Source organism: Labeo rohita, chromosome 8, assembly GCF_022985175.1.
Source record: "Labeo rohita strain BAU-BD-2019 chromosome 8, IGBB_LRoh.1.0, whole genome shotgun sequence".
NCBI lineage: Eukaryota > Metazoa > Chordata > Actinopteri > Cypriniformes > Cyprinidae > Labeo > Labeo rohita.
In genome coordinates this window covers 9,974,521-9,994,054 of record NC_066876.1, presented here as the reverse complement: position 1 = coordinate 9,994,054, position 19,534 = coordinate 9,974,521, and the positions used below count along the sequence as shown (strand labels likewise).

General features: G+C 38.7%; 1 pseudogene; it reads right to left on the bottom strand.

Moving 5' to 3' along the window:
* Window positions 1-985: 985 nt before the first annotated feature.
* On the bottom strand, window positions 986-10,821 carry LOC127170229 (H-2 class II histocompatibility antigen, I-E alpha chain-like; annotated as a pseudogene).
* Window positions 10,822-19,534: the final 8,713 nt, after the last annotated feature.

The following is a 19,534-nucleotide window of genomic DNA, read 5'->3' as shown; positions in this document are numbered from 1 at the left end:
TGTCCTGACTCAGCCGTTTTCGAACCTGTGTGTCTTGGTGATATTTTCCCCGGTACAATTGTTCCCGGGGTGGCGTAGTCGGTATCATTCTATGGGTAGTTGCTAAAATTAGTTTTAGGGGAATCTTTTCTATGGTAAACAAGTCCAAATTTGTATTTGTGAATTGTCGAGAATTACTTACACGTTGCCACACTGGCTTTGGCTAGCCTCTAAGCTAATGCCTACGATCTGCCTGTTATGCCTCGCTCCAGTAGAGTTATTGTAAGCCAATGTGATATTACACTGTTTAGACAAAACTTTTCAGACTCCTTCCACACCTTGGTCTTTTGCATGGTCATGAGGTCTCTATAAGGGCATGTGAGGTCTGAGGTAAAAATTTAATTTTTGCCCAGGTATACTTTTTAAAAATAATGTATTATTTTTCAAAAGTTTCATTTTATTTTTCAAAAGTTTCATTCTAGCTATTTAAAATGTTTTACATGTAACATTAAAATTATGGAAATTTCAATGATAAAATCATGTTTTTTTTTTTTTTTCTGACTATTGTTTTCAGTGTTGACTAGTAGGAGCTGTACCATTTAGTTGACTTGTTGATTAGATCCGCACACAACAATAACAGAATTCTCTTCTGTTATTGTTACAACGACAGCTTAATGCACAAATATAAAATGTGTTTAAGTTTACATACTTGATCTATTGTTCAGCTGTTGAATTGTCATTTATGGGTGTCCCTTAAATGGGGATTTTTTTTTAATACACACATTTGGAGACTTTTCTGTATTTTATTTTCATATTTGCTGCCTTTTTGTGAAAGATGGAGACTTTTAGAGGGTGGTCCTAGAGATTTTCAGAGGGAAGGGTTTTGGCAACACTGGAGGACCCTTGACAAAAATGCAGCAAACCGAAAGAAAGAGAGAGAGAGAAATTTATAGTAAATTTATTTTAATGGATTACAATCACTACATACTGTAATAAAAGTCAAGATTAATTGTGTAATTTTACTAAATCATACAAATTTAGATGTGATTATTCAACAGATATTTAAACATTTAGCAGACACTTCTATCCAAATACAGTGTAATTTCACTATAATAGACTATTCTATTTTTGTTACATAAAATAAATCATGAATGAGTTATTTAGGCAAGCATGTAAAATCTTTATTAAGCATTTCGGATGAGAACAAATTATTATTAATTTTTCTAAAGAAAATGCTCAAAAGTTCTGGTTCTCTACCACAGAGCTGGACTACTCAGTAATGAAGGTTGTGATGATGATGATGATGATGGTAATGATGATTATTAATAATGAATGAATGACACACAAGTGAACTATAGCCTTGTTTTCAAAGCCCAATTATAATACAATTAATATTTTCAAAATTTGTTTGCATAGCTCAACAGTCAGTTGCAGTTCTTTCCTTTAATGAAGAAGAAAGTTCCAGCAGCAACTCCCACCAGTCCCAGAGTCATAGCCACTCCACAGAACACAGCTGGAATAACACTTGGGAGGACAACATCAACATCTGAGGGATGAAAAAAAACATGCATATGAGATGCATGAATACATGCATGCACACATATATGTGCAAATAAAAAAGTACTGATATCTAATGTCTATTGATTCTGTATGAAAATCACACTCACCCCATATTTTGGTCTGACGTTGGCCCTTGAGGGCACTGTGGTTCACCGTGCAGCTGTAAACATCTCCTTCAGCAGGTGTAAATTTAAGAGTGGAGAAGATGTTGAAGGTGCCATCTTTCTTTGGACGGTACTGGCTTAATCTCATGCCCTCTGTCACATCAATATTATTCTTAGTCCATGAGATTCTGACAGATGGAGGATAGAAGCCAGTCACATGACAGATGAGGGTGTTCTGAACACCCAGATGTACATCATCCTTTGGATAGATGGATGTCAGTGGTACATCTACAAACAGATAACTTTGTTCATTTTTTACTTTTTCAATAAAAATCATATATATATATCTTTAAAACACATTAACTAATTATATAAACTGAGACTAAATGTTATGACACTGAATAGGCCTACAGGTAATTTCACTTATTTCCACTCAGATTAAATACTCATCAATGTGGTGAAATGTTATATTATTGTTCCCTTTGTCAAAGGTTTATAAAGAGATTCATTAATGACTTTAGATAAGAAAAAATCTAAATAGTCCAAATAAGGTGTTTGTAAAACCCATTTTAATCTCACTGCAACAGACTATTCTATTAGTGTTACATACTATAAGTTATGAATTTGTCTTTTTATTTTTAACCCATTAGCCTTATTAGGGGCAGCCATGGCCTAATAGTTAGGGAGACGGGCTTGTAATCAAAAGGTTGTGGGTTTGAGTTTTAGGTCTGGCAGGGATTGAAGGTGGAGGGAGTGAATAACCAGCGCTCTCTCCACCCTCAATACCACGACTGAGGTGAGTCTCTTGAGCAAGGCACCGAACCCCCAACTGCGCCTTGGGCGCTGCAGCAATAGCAATATGGCTGCCCACTGCTTCAGGTGTGTGTGTTCAATGCGCGAGTATGGGTCACCATACTTGGCCTCACGTCACATCCTTTCCTTTCCTTATTATCATACACCAAGTGAGTCGTGTAGTGAATGCATTTGCTGAAGTAATAAAAAAAATAGACAGGAAAAGGTAATGTACACTGGTGAGGTGTTATGAATGTATACCAGGCTTTACAACCTAGTTGAAACCACTCACTGCATAGGGGCATGGTGACCAGTCTCTCAGCCATCCACTGGCAGCTCAGTTTAATCCTCTTGCATGTAATGAAAAAGAAGGGGTTTCAAAATTATAATATCTAGGGGATCCAAGATGGCGGCTTAAAGAATGGTCCTGTTAATCAGACGGTGCAGGCTACTTAATTAAATGATCATTATTTTCTGTGGTGCTTGCTGCACAGATTGTTATGAGTTTAGACTCCTAGTTTTTGAAGCAGTCGGTCAACATGCCTCAAAGGAACACTAAAAACTCAAGCAAATCAGAAGCTGTGTCCGAAATCGCTCACTCGTTCACTCATTCACTAATCCCTATAAAGTGAATGGCCGTTGAGTGGACTATATCAGAAGGAGTGAACAAAATGAAGTGAATGGATTTGGACGGTGACGTATACACTTCGCATGAGACTTATTTGAGCTGTTGCAAAAAGACATCTTTGTCACATTTGTACTTTTATATTACATGTACCTTATTTTAGAAAATAATATTAATAGCCATAACACTTTTACTTTATATTGTAATTATACATAAGTTGGAACTTTGGAACCATTAAACAAAGGCTGAGTTTTTACTTTCAACCAAAATTTGACATCTGAGCAACATTAGAGTCCACATCCAATGTCCAATGGGAAGCTTCCTGATTAACCCTTTAACTGATATCTCTACCGTACGGTTGAGATAACTTTGTTAGGGAATAAATCTATGAAAAGGAAGAGATGAGAGAGCAATCTTTACACAGCTGTACTGACCCATCTCTGTGTCTGCTGTTTCCATGGAGGGATGGGAATTTCCCGTTTTCAAGTGAGAACAGCAGTTTACAAACTTCAGTCAGTCACACAGAAGCCAGATCGGTCAGTCGTCAGATAATAGGATCAAACAAGCAATCAAGGAAGTAGGGATGAAACCATAAAGTTGTTGTGAATAGGGTAGAGGGTAAAGAACAGAAACATAGCAAAATATACGAGAAATGCAGAAATGTTCATTTATAATAACTATCCAAATCCTGCGTGACCATACGGTTGATATGTCAGTAAAAGACATGGTATAGCATATATATTGCCATATGGCTATATATATTATACAGACACTTAAAAATATTTTTTAACTTTGTGGACCCTGAAGGTTATGAGATGTATCCAAGATATTAAAATTGCAAAATGACTCATGAAATAGTTCTTTGAAATTAACTCGAGATTTACCATGGACTGACATCTCAACCGCACGAGTACCGAGTTTTATAAAAAAAACATAAATTGAAAAAAGTGCATCAGGCTATTATTTTGATGTGTACTAATAAGAATTTAATGTTAAAAAATTGTTTTCATTATGTTCTAACAATGTTATCAATTAACATTTGTAGAATGTTTTTAGAGAACGTTATCCTACTTTTTGGGAGAATATTCTGGGAACTAAAAGCCAGCTACACACTACAGGATTTTTAGCCCGATTTTGCCCCGATTTTCCCCTCCCGAGAATCGGAGCAAAAATCTTGTCGAGCACCTCGATCGGTCCCGATGTTCGGCACGGATTATCTGATAATGTGAGACGTTCACAGATCGAATCTTTCACCTCCCGATCTGCTCTCTCACATATCGGGGCCGCCCCGATCATATGAAACATGTTTGATATTCAGGATTTTAAATCGGGATGATCACGGCTGTGATTACGTCAGTACTTTAACAACAGCCAATGAGCGACCACAAAACAGCTGCTGTACGGTCCATTGGATAGTGGAGATGGAGGAAACTGCTTCTTATGTTTTTGTAGTAACACTGTCTGTATAATATGTTGAAAACATACCACAACCGCATGGAGCAAGAAAAGCAATGCTCCATGCGGCCCGAGTCCGACCCGAGCCCATCTTTTCCCCCCTTCTCTTAAAACGGCTTATACTACTGTTTTAGCAATTAAAATAGTTCACTTTTGTATGTAATGGCAAAGTGATTATATTTCGTTTCGTTTTTTTATTAAGTTAATTTAGAGAAACGTTTGGAGCCTTTTTTATTCTTTAAAAAAAAAAAAAAAATATATATATATATATATATATATATATATATATTTTTTTTTTTTTTTTTTTAACGACTAAGCGGTCAGCTGCAGACAGTGAGTTCATATGTTTAATCAGTTCAGCCTTCTCAAATCATAACCTGCATAAAGTAAAATCTATAGATATAAAACAGTTAAAGCATATAACAGTTAACTAACATTAAAAAAAAAAAAAAAAACATTTGTAAACATTAGTTGCTGAAATGATGATTTGTTGCGTAAGATCACGTGAGGCGCTCCCTCCGTCATGATAATCTTAATAATATCTTGTAGTGTGTGGTGCGCCACAATTTTCAAATCTTGTAGTTTGTGCATGTGTACGATTTCAGGGAAGAAAATCTGCAAAGACCTGGGTGATTCTGCAGTGCTTTTACTTCAGATTTAATTGTTGTGCACTTAAGCCGGCTTCACACTACAGGATTTTTTAAATCCTAACTGATTATGAAATCTGGTTGCAGCGCACTGCAGAATCATCCAGGTCTTTAACAGATGGAAACATTGATCAAGGAAACCATTTATAAACCTTAACAAAGGGAACATTAAAGTGTTACCAGTATCATGTTTAATACACCATTAGTAAAATTTCATAACAAATTTGTCTTACCCATTTCTGGTGGTGGGTTCTTGAAACCATTGATGTTGCTGAGTATGTTTCTTTTGCATGCTGCCAAAAATTCAAGAGCACGATCATAAAATCCAGCAAATGTCATAGGTCCTGTAAAATTAGGTGTTGTCACTATTCCTGTGTTTAGATTAAAGTTGGCATGCCACAGCTCCTCTTCATCATATCCAAGAGAAAAAACTCTCCTTCTGAATTAGAGCATACTGAAAACTGGTAAGCTTCATGTTCAACTGAAATAGATGGAGCATCATAAAACAGGTTGAGTTTTGAGGTTGATAATTTAGCTGAATAGCTGATAAAATAAAAACGTGTATCACAATACAAAAACATTTATGCAGTTATTTACATTAATTAGCCTATTATTTTTTTTTTTTTGTGCTTTGAAAACTGGTATTGAAAACTGTTACATTTCACTGGCAGGCTTACTGAGTACTGTATCAGTGTTAGCATCAGGTATAGATTTGTCTGCTCAATAATGTATCAAGATAGAGCTGTACATGACTTTGTGTGTGTAAATGACCTAATGTAGCGGCCACATCTAACCTCTGAAATGAGCACAGAAAAGTTAATCAGAATCAATTTAACCCTTTGAGCGGTACGGTCCCACATATGGGATTCTTATTTCTGTGCCCCTGGGAGTACGGTCCCACATATAGAGCTTGGGAATCTACGTAACTGCGCATTGCATTCTGGGTATTCGCCACCATGTTTTAGGACATACTAAGTAGCGTACAATGACAATAAACACAATTCACTAGAGGAAAAACGACTGTATTTGCGTTAATGTTTTTAAGAGCTGCTTGGACTTGCTTAGAATAAATGTACTAATATTGGAATCCATTGTGTTTATTCTACTTCTACTGTACCACGCACAGGACCAAATTAATTTCTCTTTTGCAGTTTTTAATAACTAAGTGGCGCTGATATATTTGCCAGATAAAATAAACACACCATAGCTCGATCTCAGCCAGTTGATCATGTAAGTGAACCAGCGCTCTGCACATTTTGTGTATATCTCAGATGCTTGTTCTATTCAAAAGTAAGTGCCTTGCGAACTTGAAAATTTCTGCCCTGTTCACAGTACGAAGACAGCGTATATGTTCCATTCAACGAGCATTGAAGTGTGCGATTTAAATTGCATTTATTTACAGAGGTATATTATGTCACGCTTACTACGTTTAGTCTGTGTGTAAAGATGATGCAGGTGGTGGCATAGCGCAAATCCATGAATGAGTATTCCAAAGTAAAGGCTGATGTATTTAATCATATATCATATCGCCCTCATTTCATTAAGGAATAAAGTTCAATAAGTTTTAATGGACTTATATTGAACAAATACTCGAATTCTTACAAAGAGCTGCTGAACAGTAAATCAGATGAGTTGCTTTATGAACAATGGCAGTGATCACAATGAGTCATATCTCAGATTAAATTACATTTCCAAACGTGTTATTCATAGCGTGAGCACTTACAAATTCTTGTGGATCTGAAAGTACAAATCTGTAATTAATAATAAATACAAACGACAAAGCCAGACTTTGAAGTTGTTTATTTTCATTGAGCTGCTTTCGCCATTGTGCTGTTTCAAGCTGAAAAGCATGAAATTGCGCTTCATTTTAGATCTGTTCTCCACTCTGGTCATTTAAGTAGATATGGCAGTTCATGTCACAGCAAGCGTTCTCCATTCTAATGTGTTTTTAAATATACAACATAAATTTTAACATCTACCTCCACTATTACCTGGTCTAGACTGTAGTGTCTGTGTCTGAAAGTCCCAGAAAGCTGTGCGTTGCTGACGTCACGTTCCCATACTCAATGGGATTTAGAACGTTCGGTGACGTCACGCAACTGCCAAATTCAAGCTGCGTTTTCGCGCATTGGCTGGTGCTGAGCCAGAGAGAGACGCCCCCTGCGCTTGTCATATAATCACAATTATTCAGTGTTTTCAACCACATAACATTTATTTTAGGTTTCAGACATTTACATACACATAAGTACTAGTAAAACAATACATTTTGTACAGTTAACATAACTGTAAAATAACATTTTAATACAGTTTGTAAAATACACACGGATGTCTATGGAAGCAGCAGTAACAATCCATTCAAGTATAATTTTTTTATTCATATCAGGTACACATAGTGTAAGTAACAATATAATTTACTCCATTCCAGTTCACCAGCCACTTACTTGCATGTATTTTGGGAGAAACTGGTAAATTTATGTGCTGTAAATCCGGCTGACAGGACTCACAAACATCTCATGTTATAGATCACGATCCAGATTTACAATGCTTATAAAACGGCAAATACACTCACTTACACGTATTAGTGAATCGGAATATCAGCAAGTGTGTGAATATTTTGACTGAGTATCACATCCCGCTTCTTTACTTTGAACCGGAAGACGCTTCCACTTTTGACGCAAGGCCTCACAGGGTGTAGGAAACTTGTGGATAGTGGCTGTAGTGTGTCACGTGACAATCATGACGCATCGCCATGGAAACAATAAAAGGTCATATAATCAACACTGCCTCTACACACAACACTGCAACCGGAGTTTAGGTTTGTTTGAGATGAGCAAAATCTGTGCAGAACCGATCACCGCGCGATGCATGCCGGTAAGAAATGTGTCTGAGTCACGTCCGCCTTGCTCTGATGTCACGCTGATGTGTGCCAATAAACTCTCGCGATGGCGAGGCGGCCGTGTCGGATTGAGCAGTCGGCCGCAGTAGCTCTCCACTGACTGCGCTAAACAAAAGCACGATGGGAAACAGCTGGCTGATGACACAGCTTAATGCTCATTGGTTATGACAACCGTGATGTTGCCGTTCTTTTCCAAAATGTTTGATTTTTTAATCTAATATCATGTGGTTATGTGTTTACAGCAGAGGCTGTTCTTTTTTTTGGAGACCAACAACCCCTCTGCTGACCCCTAAAGCAGACAATGCTGGTGAGATCTTCTGAAGTTTTCCATGTAATCCAGGTATACGTGCAAAGCGAACACTAGGCACAGTACAAACAGGGCTGGGGGCGTCTCCTTCATCATGAAGGAGCACTTGCATATTCATTACTTGGTCACTAAAAGGAGAAGTGGGCACTTTAACCCTTTCACACGTGAGTTTAAAATATTCTAGCTGAGCCCCCAGAGTGAGTTTTTTTAGGCGACCGTTATTTAGAACGTATAGCATTATTGTTTCCATGGCGACGCGTCGTGGCACAGCGCAGCCACAATAGCGCTGTCTGACACATGTATCACTTTTATATAGTTTTTCCATTTTTATTATTAATATTCACGAACGTGCTCACTGTATTATGAAATATCTGATATTCCGATTCTGAAATATGTGCAAGTGAATGTATTTGGAGGTTTAAACACTTTTATAATGAGCGTGTTAGTTGACCTATGCCGAGTGATGGGCGCCGCCATTTTAGTTCGTGCTGAATCCAAGCTGTGGGATTTACAAAACCAAATTCATCCTATCCTCCAGCAAAACATTAAAGTAAGTCTCTGGTGAGCTTGGAGAAGAGCAGAGTAAACTTTATAGTTACCTACACAATGTGTATATGATATCAATAAAACATGTGGTCAGATAACATTTGTAAGGATCATTATTGCCGCTGCCATAGACATCGGCGTGTATTTTGCTAACTATAAATGCGTCGTTTTACTAGGACTTATGTGTATGAACCCTAAGGGTAGAGGCAGATAGTTGCATATATAGTCCTTCTTGTAGAAAGGAAAGCACTGACCCAACTGTTCACCTTTGTAAATCCTCACCCAGAGAGGAACACCACATAGCGAAAAGGTGCCACTTCAAGGCAAATAGCTGCCTGGTAATAGGGGCTCTAGCCTGTGTGATAGTATCTACTACAGCTGGTGGCAAACCTCTGAACTTCTCTGTCCCATCCAGAGATCAGATATGAAGGTTACAGAAGTCTGGGTGTGTGTGCCAAACTTTGTTCTGCCCCTAAGAAATAAGGTCCTTCCTCAGGGTGATTCGCCAGGGAGTGGTTGATGTCATCAGCATGAGCTCTGAAAACCAAGTATGGTTGGGCCAGTAGGGCACCATTAGGACTTGTTTATCTTCCTCTTTTATGTTGCACAGTGTCAGCAGGGTCTCCTCCATCACTTGGTGCCCCATTTCAGGGCCACTTTGAAGCCTGGCTCTTGGCAACCTGCTGACAGGCATCAGTACCACCTACAAGTCCCTGCATACTTTCTCGGCATGCCACATCTCTGTAAGGTTACAGTAAGCCACAGTTTGTCAGCTGTTCATGCACTTTCTGGAGGAAAGGAACTAGAGTGGAGCACGGCTGTGTGCAGTGCTCTGAGCCAGAAACCAATCAATCTAGAGAACTGCAGTCCAGTGCTCGCAGAGGACCGGGAAAGCATGGCCACCAACTCAGAATCTAACTCAGCTGGGATATTACACCTGAAAATGGGGGGCAAAAGACTGCAACCAGGAACACCCAAACAGAAAGGCATCTTTAAAAAGACAGCCTCTGTGTTTGCTCTTTTTGAGCAACTTGCTCTTTTATAACTCTTGCTAGAGAATATTCTTTTTTGGATATTTTGCTTTTTATTTTCTCACTAAAGCACGCAGAAGGAACTCTCTCACACTCATCCATGCATATGGAAGAGAGAGACACTGAAATATGCTGCAAGAATCCAACAAAGCTTTAGGCAGACTTGAATGTATGGGAGAGTGGTATACAAGTTTTACTCAGCAATTCTCATTGGTCTTTTCTGAAGTATCAGAGGTGTTTGGGGCTCCTATTTCTACATTTTTGTGCCCAATAATCAGTATTGAGTTTAATATATGAAGCATTACAAAGTTTGTTTGTTTTTTAGCTAATAGTATAAATGGCAATTTCCATGTTAGGTTATAATTTTCAGTTATACATTGTATGTTCTCAGTTAGCCTACTTCTAATTCCCATTGGAACTGCAAGCCACCACAAGATGAAGGCAACACATTTACAAAGATCACATATCTGATTGTTGTAATTACTAATTTGAAGAAAGATAATTTAATTTTGCTTTGCTGATTAAGTCAGATTTTCTCATTACATTAATTTTATACTGAAGTTTGAAAATTACCACTTGCTTGTGGATAATACCAAAATTCTTACAAATATATAAACCAAATCTTCTGATTGTATTACACAAAACTCTTATGCTTAAAACAATGTTTTTTTTTTGTTTGTTTGTTTGTTTTTATGAAAATACAAACCTAAGCATTAAAAAAAAAATACTTACGTTCAGCATCAGTTGAGAGTACAATGGTAAGGGTGAGAATTAATGTGTACAACTCCATCTTGATATGTGAGAGTTGAACAAACAGCAGAGAAATATTAACCTGAAATGAAAATAAAAAGCCAGAATTATGCCGTCTTATGGCTTTGGCATGATCCACCCAGAGTTTGACCTACACAGTGAAATCACTGTATCTTGGAAGAATTTCAAGTTTTTCCTGAGCTGTCAGACTGCTAACTAATCTTAAGCACTGTTACATTAACAGTTCTATTGTATATTTTACAATAACATTATTTATTCTCAAAATTACCGTTATATTATAGCATTTTGTTTTACTACTAGGAGCTGTTGTCTGGTTTTAAGATTTTACAGCAAGGTCATGGAAAAGTGACTCAGGGTTTAAAAACCACTGGTGTAGTGTATACATACTGTTTATATAACGTTTATTATTCTTATCCCCCCAACCCTAGCTTCATTCATTTATACATTCATTATTCATTCATTTATTCATAAGTCGACTGATCAACCAATCTTTGAAATTTCCCAGGCAAATATACTCTCGTTTCTTAAGTGCCATCAATTGAAGGGGAAGTGCGACATCTACAGGCTGTAATTTAAAGAGGTACTTGCATAACATATTTGTATTAATGAACTCTTCAGTGTCACTGGGTTTTGTTTATTGAAACTTGTTTTGTGTGTGTGTGTGTGTGTGTACTTGTTTTTGCTACATTGTGGGGACCAAATGTCCCCACAAGAATAGTAAAACCTGACATTTTTGACGAAATGAAAATAAAACAAAATAAAATAAAAAACAAAAAGCACAACACATACTCTTCACATGCAAATCTTTATGGCATTATTTTATCTCCATAGTTCTGACGCCAAAAGTTTCCCATTGAAATCAATGTAGGTCCCAGTTCATCGATATAATGACGCGGAGGGGCGCCGTTGACGTCTTCAGAGGCGCTTGACCATTCTGCAGTTTTTGACGCCTCGGGAGTGAGAAGGGGTTGAACCTGCACTGAAAAATCCAGACTGACAGTGTCAAAGCAAATATAAGCAATATATATATTCACACTCATATTCACACTCTTCTGTACCTTTCAGACTGACAGATGCACCTGTGCCTTCTATGCACTTTCAACTAGCTTATATTTTGTACATTTAAATATCTCAAAACAAGTGTGACGAATTTTGGTGTTCGTGCCCACTCCACACGGAGTGTTGCCTCATCCTATGCGTTGGCTCATGGCGCCTCACTAGCAGATATCTGTGAGCGGCGGGTTGGGCGACATCTAATACCTTCGCTAGGTTCTACAACCTTCGCGTAGAGGCCGTGTCCTCCCGTGTCTTAACATAGACATCAGGTGAGCGGGAGACCGGCTGGTGTCGGCTTGCTGTGCCATTCCTAATGGATCCGTGCGCTATTTCCCTCAGTTGTTCCCTCCGGCGATCCCTGGTCCTCCATTGCCCCGCAGTCAGGCCTAGCTGCGGAGTAGTGCCTGACTGTTCTCCAGCTGGGTCTCCTTCGCCCAGCAGGTTGTGGCAACATGTCTCAGTATTTCTCCACGGTCAGCCAGAAGGCCGATGTTTACCTCATATATCCCTAAATTCTATGGATATATTGAATTACTTTCATTCCACATGTAGAGATCTCATGTGCTCCCCCCCCCCCAACCCCCAACCCCCAACCCCCAACCCCTGCTTCAGTAACAACTGGCATCCCTGTGGGGCCCCCTTATTGGCCCTCAGGGCGTTGGGAAGGTTACGTTCACATCCGTCTGCGGACACGTCCGCCTGTCAGCATGCGGTGTGTTGCGTAACGTGGCGTCTGGTTCGTGGCCTGTTCCATGGGTCTGTTCCCATATGTAACGTCGTAGTGATACGACTGAAGGGGAACGTCTAGGTTACGTACGTAACCCTCGTTCCCTGAAGGAGGGAACGGAGACGTTACATCCCCTGCCACGACCTGATGAGTGGTTGCACGCCGCCCTCTTATATATCCGTGTGTACGGAGGAGTGGTTCGGCATGCAAATACCACTCGCCAATGTTCATTGGCCTTTTGAATAAGGCTTGGAGATGATTGGACTCTCAAGCGAGTTCCCATATGTAACGTCTCCGTTCCCTCCTTCAGGGAACGAGGGTTACGTACGTAACCTAGACGTTTTCACTAATGAGCTAATGACTTGATGTTTTGAGCGGTAAGACTACTGCACAGTGAACTATATAATACATTTTGAGAAACATGACATTAGCAACTTATAATGTAGGAGTTGCATGAATGTACCAAAGCAATCGCAACTTGATCAAATAATGAGAAACTTTTTATGATGTGCGCAAGTGGCTAGATGATGTAGAGGTTGAACAAGTACTTCGAGAATTTCACTTTTGATCTGAGAAATGCACCAAAGTGACTGAGAAAAACTGTAAGCTGATTTTGGCCCTTTTGTCTCCATTGAAGGTTCTGATTGGTGTGTGGTAAATTTTGACTTCTAGTGTTTCCAGTTGGGTAACTGTGTGCTAATTGAGCTCAAACTTTGCAAACTTGAGTGAACAATATTGAATGCTAGTGCTTGGTTATAGTGTTTTAGCAATTGCATCTAGTCATAGCCAATACAGCATCATCTATTTCAGAAATCATCATCAGAAATAAAAGTATTTTTTTCAAGATATTTGCATGGTTAATAAAAAATATGCTACTCATATCAAAATGCGTTTTGAAAGAGAAAATTTGCTTAGGCTGTACATCACAGTAGATTTAGAAATAATGTATGCTAAAATACTCTGCCATAAGCCCGATTAAGCAGCAGGGTCTAAGATGAATGATAACAGGGAAAGACTTGCCAACTTGTGTGCCACAAGCAACTTGGTTATCAGAGGAAGTTTCTTCCAGCATAGAAGGATACATATGGCGACCTGGGTATCACTAGATCTTTTGACAGAGAACCATATCAGTCACGTATGCATCTTGAATCAGTTACGTAGATCTCTCCAGGATGTACCTGTCAAGAGAGGAGCAGATGTTATATCAGATCATCATCTACTTGTTGTGGGATCCAACCTAATGACAGTGATACAATGTTACCATACTGAAAGACAACAACAAACAACACCACTATTCCTAACAAGTTCCAAGTACTGCAAGAATTTCACAAAGAAAAGACTGTAAATGAAAAGTGGCAGAATGTGAAAGAGGTAGTGATAACAACATGCCAAGAAGTGTCGGGCCCAAAAACACAGCATCAAGTCAGACAGAAGGAACTACACAGAGATGCTGCAAAAGAAGCAGAAGCAGCAGCACACCATGGCAACACATGAGACCTGTACTGTAACATCAAAAAACGTATAGGAAAATTTACGAATTTAGAGAATCCAATGAAAGATAGAGCATTTTGAAAAGCTGCTGAATTTACTATCCCCCATTACTGTCAATCCCAGGAAAAGTTTTTAACTGGGTCCTATTGAACAAGATGAAAGATGTAATAGACGTGCAACTATGAGGTCAAGCTGAATTTTGTACTCTGATCAGATTGCAACATTATGTATGATCTTGGAGCAGTCGTTGGAGTGGAAGTCATCTCTCTACATCCGCTTTATCAACTACAAGAAGGCTTTTGACAGACTCTCTGGAAGCTGCTAAGACACTATGGAGTGCCAGATAAGATCACAAACATCATTAAAAATTCTTATGAAAGGATGACCTGCAGGATACCCTTACGAAAAAGTAGTTTATTCAAATGTGCTACTATTATACTTCTTTTAAACTAAAAATACTTTTATTATACTTTTATGTACTTTTCAGATATGTGCTTTATATACTTATGCTTAAATATATTTAAAATGACATTTAAGTATACTCGATTTATACTTATTTAAGCTATACTTGTGCTCTGAGAATCCGTGTTTTTATTGTTATACACTGGGGGCGGTATTTTACATCTGCCCTACAGAATTTCCAAAACACAAGTAAAGAAGAATCCTCTTCCACGTCTAATCACAATCGTCAGACATAAAACAGCATCAAAACCATACAGTGCCCTCCACTAATATTGGTACCCTAGGTAAATATGAGCAAAGACGGCTATGAAAATAATTCTGCTTTGTTTATCTTTATGATCTTACATTCAAAAAATTCACAAAATGCTAACCTTTCATTGAAGTAAAACAATTAAAAGTGGGGGGAAACTTACATTATGAAATTAATGTTTTTCTCATATGCATGTTGGGCACAATTATTGGCACCCTTAGAAATTATAATGAGTAAAATATTTGCATTTATTTAGGACACTACAATGACTAGGAGTATGATATTGTCCAGCAATAACTTCCTGTTTCACAGGATTATAAATATGATGAGCACAAAGGCCAAATTTCCTTAATCATCCATCACAAGGAATACAACCAAATAATATAGTTCTGATGTGCAGAACAAGATCGTTGAGCTTCACAGAATAGAAAGTGGCTGTAAGAAAAGAGCTAAGGGATTGAAAATCCCAATTTCCATCATTAGGACAATAATTAATAATTCCAATCAACTGAAGATGTTACAAATCTGCCTGGAAAAGGATGTGTGTCTGTATCATCCTAATGCATGGTGAGAAGGAGAGTTTAAGTGTCCAAAGACTCTCCAAGGTTCACAGTAGGAGAATTGCAGAGATAAGTTGAGTCTTGGGGTCAAAAGACTAAAAAAAAATTCAAATAGCTCCTACGTCACCACATGTTGTTCAGGAGCGTTTTAAGAAAGTTTAAATCCTCCTTGCTCATCCAAAAACAAACTCCAGCATATTCAGTTGTCAGACACAACTTGAATTTCAGACGGGAATGGCTTTTGTGGTCAGATGAAACTAAAAAAAAAGAGCTTTCTGGCAGCAAACACTCAAGATAGGTTTGGTACAAAACATATCCCATGCCCACGGTTAAATATACTGCTGGATCTTTAATGTTGTGGGCTTATTTTCCTGCCAGAGGTCCTGGACATCTTGTTCAGATACATGGCATCATGGATTGTAGCAAATACCAACAGATAAAAAATGTAAACCTGACTGCATCTGTTAGAAGTTCTATAATGAGCTGTGGTTGGATCTTCCATCAGGACAATGATCCAAATCAAACATCGAAATTAACACAAAAATGTGTCACTGAGCATAAAATGAAGCTTCTGCCATGGCCATCCCAGTTGCCTGACCTGAACCCTATAGAAAATGTGCAAGGTGAACTAAAGAGAAGAAGCACCAGCATGGAGCTTGGAAACTAAAGGATCTGAAGAGTTTCTGTATGAAGGAATGGTCTCTGATCTCTTGTCAGGTGTTCTCCAAACTCTTCAGGCATTAAAGGAGAAAACTCAGAGCTGTCATCCTGAATAAAGGACGTTGCAATAATTGGGTGCCAATAATTGTGGTCAACATGAACTACAGAAAAACATTTATTTCATAATGACATTTACCCCCTGCTCTCCATGGTTTTACTTAAATGATAGGTTAAAATATTGCGAATTTTTTGAATGTAAGATCATAAAGATAAACAAAGTAGAATTATTTTCATAGCCGTCTTTCCTCATATTTACCTAGGGTGCCAATATTAGTGGAGGGCACTGCTGATATGTAAAACTGTGCAACATTATGGAATAAAATGTTGACCCACGAAGAGGTAATAATGACTGCCATGATTTGGAGTGTTGATCAACTCCATCTGTGTTGATTATCATAATTTTTTTTCTTTAACGTTTTGTTCAAAATGTTTATTTATTTTTTATTTATGCAACTAACCCACATTTAAGTGTTTATAAAAATGGATGCATAAAGCTAGAATAAAATGATACCCTGTACTTTCTTTTGATGTTTTGCATGTTTGCATACTTGAGTATGATGTAAAGTTCACTTAAAGAAAACTTACGAGTATACCTGCAGTATAAAACCATTAAACTAAAAGTTTACTGAGACTATACTTTTTAGTACTTGCAGTACAAACTAAAAACAGAGATGTAAACTAGTTGTGTACTCAAATTTACTTCTGTTATACTTTAAGAAAATGTGCTGCTCAAATTTGTAAGCTGTCATTTATTCTGGTGAGTGTGTACATTCCTTCTGACGCACGTGTCAGGAGTGTGGAGCTAGAACTGTTGGCCAGACATCCAAAGGGGTCTAAGGAAGTGGGGACAAAGCCTTGTACAAACAGGCCAAATACACACTAAATAGGAAGATCAGAGTGGCGAAGCAAAACTTCTCTGAAAAGCTAAAAAATAAAAGATTTCTACTGCAGGTTTGAAAAGCAAAAGCCTGGTCTGACACCCCACACCAACTCTGACCATCTCACAACACAGCCATCAACACCCTCCCCCCTCTGTTTCTCAGCCTGTACTTAAGATCTCTGAAGAAGATGTACGCAGATATTGTATCTTCAGGAAACAGAAGATAGAGAAAGCGAAAGGCCCAGATGGCGCCTCTCTGCCTCAAAGCCTGTCCTGTCCAGCTATTATCTATCTTCACATTCATCTTCAACAGATCACTGGAACTGTGTGAAGGCCCCTCCTGCTTCAAATGCTCCACCATTATTCCTGTACCCAGGAAACCAAAAATCACAGGACATAGAACTACAGACTTGTTGCTTTAACGTCTGTGGTCATGAAGTCAAGAGACTGGTGATGGCCTACTTGAAGGTCATTACTGGACCTCCTGGACCCCCTGCAGTTTGCTTTATGAACAAACAATGCAGTCAATATGGGATTGCACTACATCAGGACAAGCCATGGGCTTATGCAAGGATACTGTTTGTGGACACCAGCTCCGATTTTAACACCATCATCCCAGATACCCTTCTGAATAAACTGGCACAGCTCTCTGTACCCATCTCCATCTGTCAGTGGATCACCAGCTTCCTGACAGACAGGCAGAAGCTAGTGAGGCTGGGTACATTCACATCCAACAGCCGTATTATCTTAATATCTTTATAACCCTTAATATCTTTTAAGGGTTTCTTTTTGTTTGGTTGTTGGTTGTTTTCCCTATGCTTGTGTGCAGGTGCAGTAGTGACAGGATTTATGGTTCTTTGAGGGGATCCAGATCTTGGCGATCCGTTCCTTTCAAAGAGCCATTCAAAAGAACGGCTCTTTTGGCTCTTTTTAAATATTTAGTCAGTTTTAAGAAGCCAGCTTGGGGGCATCTCAGTTTATCCTGGAAGTAATCACTGGAGGAATGATGAGGTGAGATTTGTAGTCAAATAATTAAAACTCAGATATCACACACCAATATCTGAGTTTGAATTATTCTGAAATATGGATTATTACCTCATTTGTCATGTGTGGACTATATTCCATAGGGTTGCACAACATCCCTCTGCTTAGACAGTGACATCACTATTTTGGATTTACCTTTAATACAAAGTGTGTGTATGTGTAAAGCTACGTTGACTTATGTTATTCATACAATACCTACTCACAAATAAACATCGAAAACAAAGCCGGCTACAATGAATTTCTGTGCAAAACAGCTTTTACTACAAACACTTCTACACAAGAACATTGTTATCACACAAGAACATTTTGATAGAAAACAAAAAATATTTAAAGTTTTAAATATATACTGTAAATAAAATTAAAATAAGATGGAAATGGAAATGTCTACATACAGTCCACTATTACTATTACTACTGTAAACTTTGCAAATAGGACATCAGCCCCTTCAAGTCTTAAATGAACAATAACAAAGCCAGCTGCAATGAATGTCTGTGCAAAACAGCTTTTAGTGAAAAATTTCTATACAAGAACAGTATCACAAAAGAACATTTTGATGGATAACAAAAAATATTTAAAGTATTAAACATATACTGTAGATAAAATTAGAATAAATAAAATGGAAATGTCTACATACAGTCCACTATTACTACTATAACTACTGTAAACTTTGCAAATAGGACATCAGCCCCTTCAAGTTTTAAATGAACACAAAATGCAATGTAATACAATGTATGCAATGTTTTTTGTTTTGTTTTTTTAACTGGAGTAAGCATGTGACAACAGCATGCACAAGTCATGGCTCGTTCCTACCCAATGACAGAGGCACGCAGGGTTTTTTTCCACTGGAGTACTCGCGTGAAGGATGCGTGCACAACTATCATCATGCTGTTAGGCAGTAGCACCCCTGCGCTGGGTGCGCCCTGTCACTACCCGATCCGTACCTGAAACACGATTTGTACTGCGCATGTGCGAAAACCCAAGTTTTGCTCTGCGCAGGTGCACGCTTGCTGCCACTTCCTGTCACCGCCATCTTTTTACGACGTCTTCTAGTGATATGGATTCTTTTGCATTTTACACACAACTTCAAAGGTTTCTCTTAAAAGGAGAAATTCTTGACAGTTCTATTTATCATCGGAAGGTGAGTGTCACAGGGAGAAACGGACGAGAGGCGAGCGGATCCATTTGCGAGCCTTTATTGACATTACGAGACAAATACATAGTCGAGCAGGCAGGGTCAGACAACAGTAAACGGGAGTGTAAGAGGTGAGACGAGAGAGAATAGTCCATAAACGAGCGATAATCAGAAGGCAGGCGGCGAACAGTCGAGAACGAGGAGCCAGGCGAGAGAATCAAAACACAAGGAACTATGAAACACTAGTCAAAGGGAGAAACACTATAAACAATCCGTGGTTAGCATGGGGAAAGACCGGGGCTTTTATGGTGCTGCTGATTGGTCACATGCGCAGATGCGATCAGCATGATGCATGACGGGAGATGTAGTCCGGGGTGTAGTACAACAGTCAGAGTGTGACGATAGGGTGAGAGTGACATCTGGCGGTGAGCGGACAGCGGGACACCGACCAGATTCGTGACATAGCCCCCCCCTAAGGAGCGGCTTCCAGACGCTCGAA